This window comes from Ammodytes marinus (genome assembly GCF_949987685.1).
Source record: "Ammodytes marinus genome assembly, chromosome: 13".
Classification (NCBI taxonomy): Eukaryota; Metazoa; Chordata; class Actinopteri; order Uranoscopiformes; family Ammodytidae; genus Ammodytes; species Ammodytes marinus.
Window position 1 is genome coordinate 20,369,109 of NC_137217.1, and position 16,870 is coordinate 20,385,978.

Here is a 16,870-nt window from a genome sequence, read left to right on the forward strand (position 1 = left end):
ACGCAAAATCGGGGCTGGTTCAGAGCTAGAGCCCAGTTAGAGTCAAGTTTTTTGGTTTCGCACCGCCAGAGAGCCGGCTCCGGGCTGGAAAAACGGGTGCCAGCCCCGCTCCAGGTTTGATCTGGGCTAGAAAATGTGAACCACCTACGTCAGGGGCCGGCGGAGGGATTATCCTGACCAACCAGACCAACTCAAACCTCATGCCCGCCATATTTAAAAACACAGCTACTCTGAGACGTAAACACAACATAATTACCAAACGTAGCGATCAAATCAACCGGTGAAAATACGCTTTATGGGTCCTGTTTGGTTAACAAAGCAAAGCAAGAGGCAACACTTATAAGATGTATTTGCCTGTGTTGTTGTGCTTAAAGCTAGCGCTGGCTTTAGTGTTAGCCACAAGAGCAGCAATGTCGGGCGATGTACAGGCGTTTACAGTGACATCATGACGTTGCTCACTTGCCGGCTCTGGTTGGTGTGAAACCAACTGGTTCATAACTGGTATTAGGATGTAACCAGTTTTGAACTGGCCCCAGCACCAGCCCGGAACTGGCTCTTGGTTCCTGTAGGTGTGAAAGGGGTAGGGAGAGCTGTCAATCAAACTCCAGTGGCTTCGTCCCCAAAGTGTGAATTACTATCCGCCCGCATAAAAAAGCACTCCACGAGCGGGCAATGGAAACTGCTTATTGCGCGAGTTATCCACTTTGTTATCCATTTTGAGCACAATTTCATTTAGTTCAAAATCAAGTTTTATCCACATCCATCATGCAGGTCAATTCATTGTAAAATGGAGTAAAATATTTTATATTGTGCTTCTAGGAGATGCAATGAGGTCAGGTGACTAAACACCTTATTTGTCTGCAAAGATGTGTTATTAAACAGAAATTTAGCACAATGAAAAGTTAAAGCGGTGCTCTGTTGAATTGATTTTGTGTTAAGTTTTAGTACAATATTTTCATTTATATTTTTCTTCTTGGAAATGCATTGAATTCAGGTTAATAATGAGGATACATTTTTTATTGGAAAGATATGTACATTAGAAGGAATATTGCATAGTCGATCACATGGATATGAAATCAGTGTTATGTTTACATGAAAGCCCAATAAAAATATTGCTGTCACTACAATCAATGAATAATTGTGATAAAAAATCGTGATCTCAATATTGATCAAAATAATCGTGATAATAATTTTGGCCATAATCGCGTGCAGCCCTACTATCTACTGGCTTGGCATGCGTACTACAGCAATTTCGGCCCATTTTTCCAAAACCGTGTGCAGAAGGAAAGTTTTCAAAACAATTGTGTCTGAATGCGGAATTTTTTGAAAACGTAAAGGATAAACCTTTTATTTTTGTTTTAGCGAGACCAGTGTCGTGTACACATGGCCTTATTCTCACTTCTTCATATACCACATGTGCTTCTCATCCTACCCACCCACACACACATACTGTATACACACCCCAGACACATACAATCATATGAAAAAGTTTGGGAACCCCTCTCAGCCGGCATTATAATTGACTCTGCTTTCACAAAAAAAAAAAATAAAAGTGGTATGTCTTTAATTTACCAGGAACAGCTAAGTACTGGGATGTTTTCCAAACAAAGATTTTTTGAAAAGCAGTATTTGGTTGTATGAAATAAAATAAAATGTGAAAAACTGGCTGTGCAAAAATATGGGTACCCTTGTGGTTTTGTTGATTTTAATGCCTGTAACAGCATGTAAAACTGATGAATTTAAACACAAAGTTGGTTGGATTATGTTGTTAAGCCTTGAACCTCATATAAATGTCTGTTTAATCATGAGAAAATGTATTTTAGGTGCCTAAATGCAAGTTGCACTTCTCTTTGACTCTCTGCTGAAGTGAGACAGAATGGGATCATCACAACTGCTCCCAAAAGATCTTAAAAACAAAGATTATTCATTATCATGGTTTAGGGGAAGGCTACAAGAAGCTTTCCCAAAGGTTTCAATTGTCAATTTCTACTGTAAGGAACGTTGTCAGGGAATGGAAGGACACAGGCACAGTTGCAGTTAAACCCAGGTCTAGCAGACCAAGAAAAGTACAAGAGCGGCATATGCGGCGGATTGTGAGAATGGTTGCACACAACCCAAAGATCACCTCCAAAGACCTGCAAGAACATCTGGCTGCAGATTGTGTATCTGTACATGGTTCAACAATTCAGTGCAATTTGCACCAAAACATCTGTATGGCCGGGTGATGAGAAGGAAGCCCTTTCTGCGCCCACGCCACAGATACAGTTGCATGGAGTATGCAAAAGATCATTTAGACAAGCCAGATTCATATTGGAAGAAAATGCTTTGGACTGATGAGACAAAAATTAAGTTATTTGGTCTTTATAAAAAGCAGATGTTTTGGTGCAAATTGCGCTGAATTGTTGAACGATGTACAGATACACAATCTGCAGCCAGATGTTCTTGCAGGTCTTTGGAGGTGATATGTGGGTTGTGTGCAACCATTCTCACAATCCTCCACCTATGCCGCTCCTGTTTTTTTCTTGGTATGCCATGCCTGGGTTTAACTACCACTGTGCCTGTGTCCTTCCATTTCCTGACAACGTTCCCTACAGTCGAAATTGACAATTGAAACCTTTGGGAAAGCTTCTTGTAGCCTTCCCCTAAACCATGACAATAAACAATCTTTGTTTTTCAGATCTTTTGGGAGCTGTTTTGATGATCCCATTCTGTCTCACTTCAGCAGAGAGTCAAAGAGAAGTGCAACTTGCATTTAGGCACCTAAAATACATTTTCTCATGATTAAACAGACATTTCTATGAGGTTCAAGGCTTAACAACATAATCCAACCAACTTTGTGTTTAAAGTCATCAGTTGTACATGCTGTTACAGGCATTAAAATCAACAAAACCACAAGGGTACCCACATTTTTGCACAGCCAGTTTTTCACATTTTATTTCATTTCATACAACCAAATACTGCTTTTCAAAAAATCTTTGTATGGAAAACATCCCAGTACTTAGCTGTTCCTGGTAAATTAAAGACATACCACTTTTATATTTTTTTTGTGAAAGCAGAGTCAATTATAATGCCGGCTGAGAGGGGTTCCCAAACTTTTTCATATGACTGTATACCCCCTGCATACACACACCTGAGACATATAACATTCAAGGATACACACAAATTATTTCTATGTTCTGTGATCTCCACCGTAGTCCCCCCCACCCCTTCTTAGCAATGCCACAAGCTTTATTTCTCATAGCGCTAATAGATGTATTTCCATACTTCATTAAATTGTTTTGTTTTATTGTTATCCTCAGACAATGTATTTTCTATGGTCACGTAATATTTCATTAGTTCTTTCCAGCTCTTTAATGTAGGCTCCTCTGCTTCTCTCCATTATTTTAAAATTAGCTTCATATAAACAAGGGGATAAAAACATAAGCTGCCATCCCATAGGGTACCATACACCCTCGGAAATCTGAAAATTCCACAGCTGAGCTGAAAACTGCATTTTTGTTTTACAAATAGTTGGTATACATTCTTGGAATTCATTCCATCCTTTGCTCACTTTTGTTCAATGATTTGGCTGTGTTGTTGGAACACAACAAAATGAATATGTTGCTGAAATCCTTCAATTTAACCTCCCCTTAGAATAGCATCATTGATCCAAACTGAAAGTGAAACGCTATGTATGAGAAAACCATGAAAGTAACTATGCACACTTTTACTGTAGGCATAATTCATGAATCACGTGTTGTATACTATGAGCCTTTCATTGATTCACAAGTCAAGTGGGATTTAAAATATATTTTTCACCAGACCAGAACTCCCAGGCATTATCTCCATCCTAAAGCCATGAGTTCTGCCGCTCAGTCAAATGTTTGAGATCCTAAATGTTGTACGTCTGGGTTAGGTTTTTCTTCTTCTGGGTTTGCAGTTTTCCTTTTAAAGTGATGGAGGAAGGTTACCAACAAAGTTTAAGTTAAACTGAAATTGATAATGTTACACATGCATGAATTGCACCTCATACCCCTGTCCATATTCTTGTAAATCTCTTGGGCGCCACCCTCAGGAATCTACAGCTTCTCCTCTATTTGTCCACAGTGGCACACGATTTCTGCCTAATCAGATGTCAAAAGTAATTTATAAGTGCACAATTTACCCAAACATTGTGCTACTTTGAGTGCTTCCATTTTGTGTAATGTCTAATTGTGTTTAAGTGTAATACACTGGATATCAGAGGCATTTATTGTTTTTTACTTACTTATCTGCATGTAAAGATTGTATTAGACACATGATAAACTGAAACATACACAGTACACAACAGTTAATTAAGCCAGTTAAGTAGCTCCACCTCATCCAGTTACCACATTTAATACTGCCTATACCTTGATGCATCAGTTATAGAATAACACATAAAGAAACCCTTTTACATTAAGCATTTTTACTTTTGACACATATATTTCACAAGATGCTTTTGTGCATTTACCTTAGTACGATCTTGTTTCTAAAGGAAACGCTCTTCTACCATGATGGTGGGGTTGGTATCATAGATAGTATATAAAATGGATGTAGCATCCGGGCGGATCTCAGTTATTTCAACTGCATCCAATCCATGCGCCTCGCCATCTTGTCAAAGTTAGACTCCGCCTCATTTCCTCGTACCAAAAAGGGCACTGATGTGACGTTGGGGGGAGGGAGATACTCCCATCTAGCTGACGTACCATAACGTACCCCGAATTAGCAACATTAGCACGACCGCCAGGAGCTAGGCTCAGACCTGCAAACTCATGGGAGGTGAAAAAGGTGCCAAACACCCGTCCCCTCTAGGGGGGGAGGGAGTCGGGTGTTTGCGCTGTCCAAATTATTTACTTTTGTTAAACACCATTCACACAACGAGTGTTTTCTGCTATTGCCTCGAATGTCCTGCTGGGTGAAAATAGTACCCAGCCGAAACCCCGACCCTCCTAGGGGTATGCATCTGCTGCACTTTGAGAGGAAAAATAAGAAATCTGAGGAATTTTGTGTGAACAAATAATTTGGAGACACTGGGTCGAATGAATTAGAAGCTATTGAAGAAAGACTGGATTTTCCATAAAAATATTCATTCAAAATAAAATATTATGCAGGGTCCTCTGGGATGGGCTTGGTGCTCTTTTTCTTTTATGGGACATAATTCTCTGTTATATAATGAATGCATTTAAATGCAGTGAGAGCAATGAAGCAGAAGAACTCTGTTGTCCAGCTATCTTTTTTTCCACAGACAAGGCTGAAATAGGCTATATAGACTATACACAGTGCATGGGCAACTGGAACAGTCCCATTTCCAAATGTTTTTAAATAAACTCAATACACACTGTGCATGGACGTGAACTTGGTGTGATCAGTTAACCTCAGATGACCTCCCAGATGAACTGATTCAATTATTAGGCAACATCTATGCCTATAGGAGGGTGGACGTTAGTATGGCTTTCATAACACAACCGCTGTCTTTTCCTATATGTTCGAAAGGAAGCACCTTTTTATCTCTCCTTGACCCCGATGAAGTTTAGGGTTAAAGTATAGGCCTAGTAAAGGAGGCTTAAAGGATAGGAGATTTGACTATTCATAGAGGCCCAGGGTATTACCCCATGTGTGGCCATTATAGCCTCAAAAGGTTATCAGTAGTTATGGAGATAAAACAAGAATCTTAAAACAAAATGGTGAATGTTTTGCTCGCTAATTTAGACTATATTGATTTTATGATGGTAAATAGACATTATTTTGGCAAGGTATTGTGAGTTTTCACACATAATAACATTGACAGAAAAAATACGCTCATGAATAGCCTACGCTACGGGCCACAATATGGCCAAGGGAGACCTGAGTCTCTGGCCTACTGTCCTTCCATCAGCAGCAGCGCTATCATGCTGCGGTCCGTGAGCGACATGAACCTGGCAGCGAGGAAGAAATAGACCTACTGCGCAATCTTTGTTTTAACGTTGTTTCAACTTTCAATAAATGTTCCCCTTTCATTATCGTGATGTTTTACTTTACCCCCACCTCTCGTCGACGTATTCCCCCTAATAAGTTGTCAAGAAGTTGGTGTTCATTTCGGTGACCTCACGTTATTATCAACCAAACGACTTACGCTCACTTTCCCACCATAGCCCTCCGACTGTTGGCAAGCTGACTGGGTGCTTATTTCCCTGCACCATGGTGAGCGACAGGTGAACGTTTATAGGATTTTTTATCACATCTAATCATCTAATAGTATTTGGACTTACATTCCTCAGGTGGACAGGGACAGGAACGACTTCAGGATGTCGACTTTATTTCCTTGTTTCTGCTGGATGTGTGAGTAGGCTTCTTTTTTAGTTGTTGCTTATAACTAAAAGCAAAATGTAGGGTGCTATAGTGAGTCTTTTCTGACCCCTAGTGACCAAGAATCACTGTAGCAGGTATTAACTGTTAAATGAGATAACAGTGGTATTAAAGCCTTCAAACTGTGTTGTATTATTTTGAATTTCTGCCCCAATTGTGCTTGCATACTGTGTTTGTTGCTTTGGGAATGAACTCATTTAGTAAAGGATAATTTATTCTGGACTGAATTTGTATTAAATTATGGCGAAATGAGATAAAGTTGGAGTGCTTTCGGAAAGGTAGCCTATTATATTGTTAATTAGGAAAGTATTGTCCCCTTTGCCAAAAAATACTTTCTACCTACAATATAGGCCTACATAATGTTGCCTGTTTTCACCCATAAGGCAAATTATTTCACCTGTGTTTGCAAATAAAACAAACACAAAGTCTGTTCCTAAAACATGAGCCATACTCACTCAAGAGTTTTGTCAAAATAGGCTACCTTTTGATTAAAAAAACATTGATAACAAATGTGCCATGGCTGCGGCTTAAACAATTTACCCTTATCACCACTTGGTGCCACTCTTTTTCAATAAATGCATTTTCCAGACCTAACTTAACAGCCTCATGGTGTGCTTGGATACTGTAACAGCTGGTCAGAATTGGTGGGTTTTCTTATACAGCCAATGGCAGAGATCACTCGAATGCCAGTTTTGCCTTTGGATTGTCCAGGCTGTGACGCATGAAGATCGGCTGATGATGGATTCTCATTTGTGCTGAATTCCCCCTTTCACATTCATAGAATGCGGCTGAATGTCTTCCTCTGTCTTTCACAACATTTCCCAGTCGAGGCTCATCATGTGGTGACGGACTAAGTCACTTATGCCAGGACTAAGCCAGAGAGTGCAATGGGTTCGGAGAGTAAACCTCCTAAGTGGACAGCACACGTCTTGAAATTAGAAAAACTTCATTAGCTTTTGATTTATGAATCCAGTGAGCGGAAAGGTAATTATTATTGATCTTGGCCTCTCCAACATTGCTCCTATACCGTTACTGCCCTATTGACATTGTTCTCCATCAGTGTCCTTGCCATTATTGCTTTCCTCTTCTTCGTCTATTTCATTGCCTTTCTCCACCTCTTGTCTTCCTCCACTTGGATATTATTTGTTCAAGTTTATGTCTTATATCCCCATAGAAGCATTGTTCTGATATCATACTAGTCCAAGGATGACAATATACAATGATTTTAAAGGTTCAGTAAGTGGAATGGTCAGTTTAGCTAACTTCCTGTCAGTGACTGCAGTTAGCAGTCCCCTCCCTCGTCCCCACGTCACCACAATGCACTGCGGTCTTCAAGCAGCGAGTTATCTAGCATCATGTCAGATCCATAAGTGTGATACAACATGATAAAAACCATCAAATAAAGACATTGGGAAGGATTTTTACCTGCTCCATTGTAGGTGCATACACATTCACCATCTGTCGCTCTGCATGTGCACCGGCAGTCAGATGGGTGCCGGATTGTAGCAATCTCTCTCCTGATTGGATATCAGTAGTGGGATCCCCGAAAAGTTTATTTTGCCGATTACATACAGAGCAAGTGACTGAGAGATCGACTTTATGAAACACACACAATATACAGTATAAGTGATCACTGTATGAATAAAGAGCGATTTTACACTTATATTACAGTTTTTTCCGATCGCTAAAGCACAGTGGGCACAACTGAAACCACATGTGCAAAACTCTTAACACAGTGTTCATCACTAAAACCCATCTGTGCAATTCAGTTCATTTCACCTCCAAAAATCACTCACAGCAACAAAACTCTTCATACATGTCTCAAAACAAGCTCACTGGTGCAAAACACTGGCAACATGTTACAATGAAAAACACACATTGACACACACAACACACAGACCTAAAAAACACTAACAACAAGCAGCAAAATATAAAAGATGAACTTTTGATATTTAAAGTCAAATCTTTGAAGTTTAAATGATCCGAGTGATTTCACATACACATGTAAAACAATATTTCATTAGAAAATAAGATGAAATTTGATGACTGTAGTGTACCATATGACAAGAATGATTGACAAACACAGCAATTTGGTGCTATACAGTATCTTTTATTTTTTACTCAAAAAATAAAACTTTGCAACAAAAACTCCTGTAGTTTCAGGGCTGTAAAAATCAAACAAAACAACTTAAATTGTGTCATGCACTTTCAAAGTATCTAATCCTGCCTATCTTCCTCATTGGGCCACATATTTTCATCGACGTCGCAGCGTATATTCTCCCTTGCAAGACACCGAGGGAAATATCGACGGGCATGCCTTATCCACCCCTGGCAGTCCTCGGGAGACGTTTGCCCACAGGCGGCATTCATGGCCTCTAGCAAGGTCATTTGGTCGTGTGGCAGGTGGTCATAGACCTTCCACCTCCAAGCAGAGAAGAATTCCTCTATGGGGTTGAGGAAAGGGGAGTATGGGGGCAGGTAGAGGTTTGTCATCCTTGGATGTGCAGCAAACCACTCTCTCACTGCGATAGTGTGGTGGAAAGCTACATTGTCCCATACCACAACAAAAACAGGAGCATTCCTTCTTCTGCCTGCTGGCACAAGCTGATCGTGTAGCTCATCTAGGAAGGCAATGAGCCTGGCTGTATTATAGGGGCCAATCAGGGGTTTGTGGAGCAGCACACCCTCGGTGGAAATAGCTGCGCACATTGTGATGTTGGCCCCTCGCTGGCCAGGGACATTCACCGTTGCTCTTCGCCCAATGACGTTTCTTCCCCTGCGGCGCGTTTTTGCTAGGTTGAAACCAGCCTCATCCACAAAAATGAATGAATGGGCTGTCTGCCTGGCGTCAATCTCCATTGCACTCTGAAATACAGTAAATACACAATTTTACAGTTACAGTATTGTACAGTTAGATTTACCTGTATTCACATTACAGTACAGTTCATAGCTGCATATGTACCATTTAGACATCTTACCTGGACATATTGGTACCTGAGCAATTTCACCCGGTCACTGTTTCGCTCAAAGGGCACTTTGTACAGCTGCTTCATTCGTACCTGATGTTTCTTTAGGATTCTGGCAATTGTATTAGTGCTGACTGAATTGATATCTACAAAGATATCATCGTCTGCCAGCACTCTCTCTTTAATTTCCCGCAGTTTTATAGCATTGTTGGCAACAACCATGTCAACAATTGCTATTTCCTGCGCATCAGTAAATATTCTGCCTCTTCCTCCAGTGGGAGGCAATCTTTGGATCCTATTGTATATACAGTAATAGAAAAATATCAATATTATAAAACACATTTAGAAAGAACAACTAAAAATGACTCTTTACATAGGCCTAGGCCTAGTTACAGGAATTCAGTTCATCATTTACTGTACTATAGGAATGCAGATCTTACCTGTTGGTTTCCCGGAAAATTCGAACAATTGATGCCACTGTTGATCGTGTGAGATTTGGTTGGACCCGTAAACCTGCCTCAGTCATTGAGAGACCATGGTTGACCACATGGTCAATAATGGTGGCCCTGATCTCATCAGAGACAGCAGCTCTTGCTCTTCCTTGTCCTCTTCCTCTACCTCTCCCTCTTCCTCTACCTCTCCCTCTTTCTCTTCCTGGTCCTCCTCGCATCATGACTCTCCCGGGCACCCTTCTCTGAACACCGACCTGTCTTTCTGGATCCATTTTTCCCCAAGAGATCTAAATTGTGAACCTGTCCCTTTTTATAGGTCCAACAGTAACTAGAAATTGTTATCAGCTGTGTATTTTATTTTATATATTGGTAATATTCTACTAAGATTTGCAATACATTTCAATATGGCTAATGCCAGAAGCCATCACTCTGTTTTGAATGTGCTCCTATGAGTTTTGAATACAATGAGACAAATTCTGCAACATGTGTGTAAGCATTTGGCAAAAACTGTAAAAAAAAATAATTGTAATAGGCCTACTTTATTTTCAAGTTTTGTGCTTTTAGCTGAAATTCAATAAGCTTTTTTACTTTACATATCGGTAATATTCTTGGTAATATTCTCCTACGATTTCAACACATTTCGATAAGGTAAATGCAGAATCCCATATTTTGTTTTGTATGAGTTCCTAAGAGTTTTGAGCACAGTGTCTTAGCAATTGAACATCTTGCCAGAAATACACAGTGTTTTGCAGGTTGTTGTTTATGAATGGGAGAAGAGTTCTTGAGTTTTGGTCAATGATGTTACTGAATGCATTTTGCGTGAAATGAATGAAAAATGAAACACAGTTTGGAACCCATGGACTTCTGTAGTGCACACTGTGTTAAGTGTTTTGCACATGAGGTTTTAGTTGTGCCCACTGTGCTTTAGCAATCGGAAAAAACTGTAACATAAATAAATCGCTTACTTCACCTTTAAGACAAATACTCAAACACACAAATACTATTTTTTTGTTTTGGTATTGGCAGTTACAACTACTGGACTGGCAGCAGAGTCATATTGTCTGGCAGCTGTATGTAAAGTCAGACACTCTAGCTCACATGAAACCAAGCCCTCACTGTACACAACCACAGATTCCTGCACAGAGGTGGAGCTGGAGTGAGAGCCAAAACACACACACACACACACACACACACACACACACACACACACACACACACACACACACTCTCTCTCTCTCTCTCTCTCTCTCTCTCTCTCTCTCTCTCTCTCTCTCTCTCTCTCTCCGTGCCGAGCTTTGAAGGTGCCCATTAACGTCAGGCATAAAATCGAACTCTGCAGGGTCATGCCGCTGTAACAACACAATTTGAATCAATGCTGAGCAGATACATTTTTTCGGATTTCACTTAACACTGCTGCTCAATAGAGTTAATATAGGAAATTTGACATTGACTAAACATTTAATAGGTGTCCTAGTATCTCTGGGCTTTCTGCAGAGACACCAACCTTCAAACAGAGTGAGCATCAGCAAGAGCAGCAGAGATTGGATTTTGAGGTCCAACACGAAACAAAAGCACATTTTAGGATGAGGAGCAAAAGGAATGTCCACTGGGCGTATTACATTAGTTGGCGTGTCCATGGGATATTTTTGTCTCTTTGGATGATGGGTAAATCAACGTCAGACATGGAGCTTGGCTGTGTGGATGGATAGACGGAGGGCAGCAGGAGACCATAGCACCAGTGTGTTGCATAGTATGGCCGCGCGGTTCAGTAGCTGTGATTTGTGAAGTTCGACGATAGTGACAGTGTAGTGTTAGTAGACAAGCCTGTTTTATATCTGTCACCAGGTGCTCCTGAAGCATCACTCCTGTTTGCTTTGGCAGGAGCGGTGCCAATATTATGCACTGTAATTATCATTATCACTTTGTCAGAGCAAAGTGCATCTTTATCTGTTCCTATGAAGAGTGCGCACCTTTTCTGTTTAAGAAAACATTGCTGTTTCACACATTAGGCGTAGGCGTACGTTTCAGTTTGTGTGTGTTGCTTGGTGCATGTGCTGCAGCCCTGGGGCCTGTTTCAGGTAGCTGGTTTTACATACTCTGGGTTTAATCATACGCTCTGAGTTGGTTAACTCAGAGCGCAGGGTTGATAAGCAACTCTGGGTTTTCGGTTTCAGAACAGTGGATCAGCGTTGGGTTAATCAACTCTGAGCGTGTTCACTCTGGGTGGAGCGTGTGCATAAAAGCCATCGTCAATGGATCGCTGATAACATGATTCACCATGGAAACAGAAGAAACAAATGCGTGATCCTCCCACTTCTCCACTTCTCAAAAAAACAAAAAAAAACTTCTCCGCTCCTCCCACTGGAGTTAGAAATATTAACGAATGAGTTTATGGTAGCCTATGGAGAAGAATTAACGGGTATATTGTCACATAACTCTGATCTAATCTCCTCGGCAATTCAGAAAAAATATATAGTACATAGTCCATTTTAAAAAGTTACGCATATCAGCAGTAAAGTAATAAAGCTGGCGCGGCACAGCATTTCTGACAGTGTTTTATATTCGCTGTATTTGGGAAGCTGTAGCCTAATAGCCCACTGTGCAGTAAACAGACTGTCACTTCTTTTAAATGGGGAGTGAAAGACATTAACGTCTGACACATAAGGTGACAGTTTCCATTGAAGAGCCTGATTGATTTATTATCAGATCCATTTTCCTCAAGTGATCACAGTTTAAATTATTATAGGCTATAATTATTTATGTAATTTTTATATTCATATTAGGCTATAATATGAATATAAAAGGGCTCGTCTGTGACTTTAGGATCGCACAAGTGAACAGTAACAATCGCGTGCAGCCGCAGCGTTACACGAATCCACCTGACATAAATCTGTTCAGTGGCACAGACGTTAAAAAGCATACAATACAAATAGGTTTATTAATCTGAATGTAGAGCATGTCACGATGTGTAAGGTGGCCGCCTATATGAACGGACCGAGGGCTGAGAACAAGGCTACTGATCAGATAAATGATCGGTCAAACGTAAAATCATCAGGAAATGATAAAAACATCCCGATGGAGATTTCTGTGGAGTGATTTTGCTTCAAACTGTACAGGGACGCGTGTGACAGTGACACTCCTTCTTCAGTCGGAGCTGCAGCGTAAAGTGAAAACAAACTCAGGGTAGGTCTAACCACCTATCCAGCAGGTTAGACCCACGGCGTATGTTGCCGCAGTAACTGACTCTCGGTCGCGCTGAACCTGCTACCTGAAACGGGAAACCCAGAGTTTCCACTACCTCAGAGCGAACAAACTCTGGGTTGCCTCAAAACCAGCTACCTGAAACAGGCCCCTGTATTATTTTACAAGGTTTGCTTCCTCCACCCTTTTCCCAACTCACGGTCCTCTGCAACCACTCACATGACACCATAGCACACCTCAACCAGCATCACACAGTGTGTGTCCAGCTATGACATGCTGGCCTCCTTTGGCCTGGCCACCGCCTTGAGCCGCTCAAAAGAGGAGAGAGATGGAGAGAGTGAGGAAGGGAGAGAAATAAAAGGAGGAAAAGAAAGAGGTGATAACTTGAACCTCATGTATGCAGTAATCACATGCAGGCCCTTTTGTACCACTTACAATACTCCTGCAACTGCTACTATTTTCCGTTCTCCTCGTTAGACCTTTTAGGTTCTCTTCATCGGTGCTTAATGCATTTAAAACGTGTGTGTGTATGTGTGTGTGTGTGTGTGTGTGTGTGTGTGTGTGTGTGTGTGTGTGTGTGTGTGTGTGTGTGTGTGTGTGTGTGCGGTACGTCTCCCCAGTGAGCTGATCCTATAAAAAAATAAATGAGTCATGGATATCTGACAGTTGATCACCCTGTAAAGCCCGGGCATCTCACTTTACAACCCCTTTTTGCTCGCTCTCTACACATGATTGTTTACGGCTACGTGTGTACATGCGACATGTACATGTGGAGATAACTGTCCACATATTACAGACAACAGTATTCTTCCAACCGTTTAGACAAAAGTTTGGGGAAGGTCCTTCTGAGTTTGGCGTGAAAGAACTTGGCTTGCACAGAGCCCTGACCTCAACCCCTATTCAACACCCTTTTCTGGAATAATTTGGAGATACTGGGTCACATAATGTGGATGCTATTGAAGGAAAAGTTATTAATTTTTATTGAATAATTTGTTACATATAATCAATCAAAATGAGTGTGCTACAGTAGCCCACATCTTTCCGATTCAGTTTAAAAAATTGGATCCTGATTTTCATTAATATGACCAAGTGAGCGTATTAAAATTGGTTTGGTGTAAACATTACTGTTTTTATTGAAGGTAGGCTAAGTCAGTGGTCAGTATGCCGGTGACGTACGAGGGCATATGTGTTAATCCTCTTGCTGCCTTCTGATGTTGAAACAAATATGCAAGAGTAACATTATTATTCTTGGTTAGGTAAATAACGTTATGAAATGGATGTGACTCGTGACTAGAGCTTTTTCTTTCAGCGGCTATGCCTAAAAAAACCTTGGTTACGCGCTATGCTTGGTCTCAGATGTGCCCACCAGCAGCAGCCTGCTGTGTATGTCCTGGAGAGTGTGCATGCGCAGACATAGCAGGCTTTTATGTTTTTTTAAACTAGTGGGCCGACACAGTCTAATGCATTATTGAGAAAATCAAAATGTTAACATGTAGCTTCTCTTTTTTGGGGGGGCATTTTCAATGCTTTATTTATAGTGCAGAGAGACAGAGATGAAATGGGGCTGAGAGGGGAATGACATGCAGAGAATTGGCCATGGGTCAGATTAGAACTGAGTCTGAACAATATGGTCTTCATAAATAAGACATTTTAGCAGAATTGATGTATTGGAGTATGTATGATTTTCCTTTTGTATTCTGCCTTTGTATGTACAAAACTGGGTTTGAAAGTGGACTTTATCCCCTGTCTTTTGCAGTGTTTTTGGTCCACATAATTTAGGACTCATTTTTGTTGTCTCTTCCATCTTCTCCGTCTCTGTCTATCCAGAGGTCACCGCCCGAGTCTCTAATCAGATTTCTCATTACAGTCTTCATGTGTACAGAGAGTTCATTCAGCCTTTGTCTGGTAAACTATAAGACCATTGTCTTGGAGGACGGTGCTTGTGGAAGACCTGTGATATCATTTTGAGAATTATTCTGTAATAAAATGAACCATCTTTTATAAAATTGAACGGGCGGGGAAGATAAAAGGAAGCTTACGTCCTGACCTCACCCCCTCCTGTATAGTCTCTGACTCAATGTCTCCATTTGTCTCCATTCCACTCCTCTTGAATTATATTTCCCCCAATGTAAGAATTCTCTGCTTCACAGACTTTAACAAGAATTAACTAGGCAGGTTTGAGTGTCCCGTGTGGCTCAGTGGGCCAAGGTGCCAACCATATACTCTTGATTTCCAGATATCTTCTCATGGCCGTGACTGTATTCCTTCCCCAAGGCTTATTCACTCTGCATCGAGGTATAATAGAATTAAAACCTTCGTAACTTCTGTATGTGCATTTGTTTAAACATATGGATTTATGTAAAATTGTGCGTTTAGCTCTATGAGGGCCAGTGTGGTTCTTGTGACTCAAACGTTAGAAGAAAACAGCAGCAGTGTGTGTGTGACCGCATGTGTACTATTAATGACCAATGGTTTACAAGAGGCCTGAAAGGTTCCTTGGGTGGTCTAATTGCGTTTGGCACAGGAGAATGGTGCACTTTAACCACAGTGTGTGACTGTTAGACGTGTATCAGTTTTCAGGTGTGTGTGTGTGTGTGTGTGTGTGTGTGTGTGTGTGTGTGTGTGTGTGTGTGTGTGTGTGTGTGTGTGTGTGTGTGTGTGTGTGTGTGTGTGTGTGTGTGTAAATCAATATGTTGGACAGTGACTGTAGAGTATGCAAGGGGCGTTTAACGGCCATCATCTGTCAACATGCTGTCACATGCATGCTCTTTCTATGAATTTGTGTGTGGAGACTTTCGGAAATAATTGGGGGCTTGTACTTATTTTTTGTCTTCAGCCAACAGGCTCTCCTGCTCAGCCACCTGCGGGGACATTTTTCTCCCAGTCCTCCCACTTTCTTTACTATCTGACCCAGATGCACTTGACCCGCATGGTCATAGTTGCTTCTACCAGATCACAAATCACCCATCTTGAGTTTTGTGACACACTCCGAAGTATGCAGGCAAGTACACACACACACTCCACTCCTCCTTGCACATAAGTCATCTGTCAAACGGCAACCTGACCCAGCCGTGGCCCCTGGGCACCTAAACTTACCTGCTCTCACACAACTGCTGATAGCATACACATTTGTTTTCTATTCAAATTGCCATATGCTTACCTTGTTAGGGATGTTAAAAGGGTATCCTATTTCCACTTAAGTTTGATGGATGAAGTGCATCAGTTATGTGAAGGCGTGTTCATTCTTCATACAGGTGTTTTTTATTTTGTGCGTATGCATGCGTGTGCGGGTTTGTTCATTTACTGTGTCTGCGGTATGTCCCTATTTATTTCTTGACTTACAGGTAGTGTAGGAGTGAGGTATGTTTGTCGCGATGGTGCCAAAGCCTCTCCTGTTGCTTGTTACTTGCTCTGCCAAGCCAACAACCTGCAGGGATCACGATGCAGCCAGGCTGGAAGTCAGCAGTTGCAGGGATGATGCGTTCAGTTCTTTCTTGTTTCTCAGAATTTCTTGTGGTGCTACGACTTTGCTACGGCTTTTGTGGGCAAGGCCGCGCCACAGCGGCGTTTTATGAGTTGCGTGTACAGTGTGAGTGTTTGATGGTATGTGTGAAGAGTTCCCTGAATGTGTGTTTTTAGTTTGGTATGTGAACATGTGTGTTTGTGTGTGTATGAGTGTGTGTGTGTTTGTGTGCATGTGCGTTTTCACTGGGGTCCAGTGCAGGTCAGGTGTTTTGAAGGGGGACAGACAGCTGCCTTTTACTGCCCTAGGGGGTAATAAACAGTGAGGGAGGGGTAGTTATTTACCCCTTTTATTAGAGGAAGGGACTTTATAGAAGTCACACTGTAACTACACACAGCTGCAGGGCAGTGAAGAAGAGGAATAAAGAGATAGTTTGTCAAGTT